This window comes from Triticum dicoccoides, chromosome 3B (assembly GCF_002162155.2).
Source record: "Triticum dicoccoides isolate Atlit2015 ecotype Zavitan chromosome 3B, WEW_v2.0, whole genome shotgun sequence".
Classification (NCBI taxonomy): Eukaryota; Viridiplantae; Streptophyta; class Magnoliopsida; order Poales; family Poaceae; genus Triticum; species Triticum dicoccoides.
The window spans coordinates 732,122,000-732,125,261 of NC_041385.1; the positions used below are offsets into that span (position 1 = coordinate 732,122,000).

The window sequence follows — 3,262 nt, forward strand, 5'->3', positions numbered from 1 at the left end:
TTATATTATGAGACAGAGGGAGTATATCATTACATATTAATGTTAATGTTAGATCTTTAGATATTAGTATAGTATTTTTGTTAGATCTATTAGAAATTACATACTCTTTTTTGAAGTTTTATTTGCGCTCACTATGTAAACTCTTAGTTCGGAACTATTAGCCTGTCTTGGACACTACCATAGTACCATACAATCACACAAAGAAAATATTTGTTTCGAAGTCTAGTTAGTTATTTTTGAAGTTCGATGTGTTTCAAGAATGAAGATGAAATAATAACGTACCACCTTACTTTTGAAATTGAAGATCTGACTGAGGAGATGGAGCTCGCCCTGATCTCATTTAGGTTGATATGCAAACTCTTAATAACATATGTTGGCATCTGTAGAAATTCCAGTATAAACTCAAACCGAGAGCACATCATATGGTAATACTTTTTGCAGTTATCGTCTCACTTGCCCTCACTGTGCTTAAATCTTGGCTCCGCCTCTACCGGTATTTCTAATAGCCGCATGCCGTACGCTCTAGAGTCGGAACAATATTGGACCGCCAGCCCTATCCGCTACTCGTGCGGCTCGGCTAAATTTGACATCTCGAGTTCTGGATTGTATACTCCAATAGTTAGCGGTGTCCCATCGATGCCTCGCACTTGGCGGGAAATGTCCACCTGGACTCGTGACTCCTCTTCTCCAACTGTATCACCTTGTTCGTGTAGTTTTTCCAGTCGGCAGCCATGCATGTTCCCAAGGTCATGCACCTTGTTCTCGAGCCCGATGCAACAATTAGCGTGCATCGTGCACACCCTGTCCATCTTGCTATGGAATTGGCAGAAGCCATCGAAGAGTGTTGTATCGAGGAACACGAACTTGATGTGCAGCTCGTCAGCGGCAAGCTCGGCCTTGATCTCGTTGAAGACCGCCTGGTCGTGGGTCGGTGGGAACCGCGATCTTGCTACGCGCCATCTCCTCAATATTTCCACCGTCCGGTTTGTGGACTTGACGTAGTAGAAGCCGGTGTTGGGTGCGTTCGTGAGCGCCTCCGCGTCACCATTGAAGCGGTCGGTGGAGACGACCATGTCGGCGTAGAGGCTGATATGCCGGAACGGGTTACGCAACCACATAACATCCACATCCTGCATGGACATAAATTAACTGACGATATCAGAGTGTGTATGTTTGAACCTATTACATTTTGGTTCACTTGTTGAAACGTGAATGAAAATGATAATTTAGAAGAATGCATAAGCAGCTAGCTAGCTTACGGTGAAAAGGTAGTTGTAGCCGAGCTGGAGGACGCGCTGCTGCAGGGAGAGCTTGGCCCAGACGAGCTCAAGGTAGCTTTCGGTGAAGAAGCGGTTGGCAGAGCTGACATTGGCGGACGTGACCTCGAGGAGGTAGCAATGCGGGTGCACCGCCTCACAGTGGGACATGGCGCCGGGGTCAACGGCCACGATGAGGGTGTGATTGAGGAGGTGCGCGATCCCCTCGCCGTTCTTGAAGCTCTCGCGGAATAGGTCGAGGAGGGAGCCCGGTGCCGCCCACGCCTCGTTCACCGACGTAACGATCACCGTCCCGTCGTCAGTGGCCACCTTTGGCAGCAGCTCTGCGAGCCCTCGGAATCTCTCCTCCTGCATGTCCTGGAAATTTTACGATCAATTCGTAAGATCTGGAGAACTATTGACAGGCCTGGGCGCACAACCCAAACCCCGGGCAGGCAAACCTTTTCCGCGCTCGAGAGGTTGGCGTGGCTAATCATCTGATGAGCCGGTCCATTCCCCAAGCTGGATATGAATATGCTGGCCAGTCGATCCCCGACCCGATCGGACGCGAGGAGGAAGAGCATGAGGGTGGGCAGGAGAGCCCCGAGGAGGAACGAGGCCGAGTGGCCGAGGCCGCCATTGCGCTGCTTGCTCTTCATGCCGATCGCTATGACCCGGAGCCGCAGTAGACTTACGGTAGAGGTAGAGGCCAATGCTGCTGCTAGCTAGCCTGTCGAGGTGTACTTAAACTCCTCTGCGAAGTGAGGTCGACCGCATCTGCATGTGCATGAGAGGAGCTAGCAGAAGGTACGACGATCCATGTGCATTCGTTGGTTTTGAATGATGTGGCAGTTGTACTTGCTTCCAGCTCCATGTGTACGGCAAGATGTCAAAACGTACCTGCACACACATGGGACGTACCGAAGAGCGCGCTGTTCTCTGGCTTGGCAATGGCCATGCCATGGAGGTATCTCGCGGCCGGTATATTCTGACTTTCTCACGGCCACCAGACGAACGTACTGGCCAATGGCCATGATCATCCCGAGGTCAGAGGTGAGATGGCAGCATGTGCATGAGCGACAGAGAGACCGGTACGTACCTACGATAGGTAGGGTCTCTAGGGAGCTCGTTATTTGTTTTTCATCGAAAATACATTTCCTACGTCTTAAAAAAACTGAAAAATAAATAAGCACAAGCATATATGCATGAAATTTCTTGAACGTATATGTTCATTAGTCTTGCTAAGTCCGAGTCGACTAAGACTTCGTCATGTCTCAGTCGATGCTATATTCATGAGGTCTTATGTTGAGATCCGTGCAATTTTCTTTTTAATTCTTTCTTACATGATATAACACTCTATGTTCATATGTGATATACACTCTCCCCATTTCTTTTTACTTCACATATTAGATTTTCTTATGTCAAAACTTTGAAAGTTTGATCAATTTTATAGGGAAAAACTACAAATATTCATGATAACCGTATACACAAAAAAGACTAATACATAGATTAATATAGTTTGTTTTGCTGTATCCGGTCCAAAAAAATTTAATCTTTTTATGTAGCATGCAAGTAACCGACTATTTAATGGAACTTTATAGATACTTAGAGAACATGTATATGTATTTGTAGATTTTTTTTACTTTTAACTATGTTTTGGTTTTTTGAAAAGGGTTCCATGGAACCCATCCTATAAAACGCCCCACTCGCTAGCACCCTTCCTATCTATGATAAACATGTATATTGTCTCGTATTGCGATGGCTAAGAATTTACATTCATTTTTGAACTAATTTCCGTCGGAACACTTGTTCGAATCACGGCGCAGATAAACGGTTGCAGAAGGATCCGCAGGTGCGTACCCCCCGCACCTGCATGTCCCTGCTAATTTTCTATGTTTTTAGGTTCAAAGACCCTGCTCCATCTTTCTTGACGTATAGGTTGCGATATTGTTGCATTCATGAGCAGTGATGACTTGATTGGCTTGCAATGTTCATTTCTATTTTCC

General features: G+C 46.4%; 1 pseudogene; it reads right to left on the reverse strand.

The window, feature by feature from the left end:
- Positions 1-452: 452 nt before the first annotated feature.
- LOC119279876 lies at positions 453-1,915 on the reverse strand (annotated as a pseudogene).
- Positions 1,916-3,262: the final 1,347 nt, after the last annotated feature.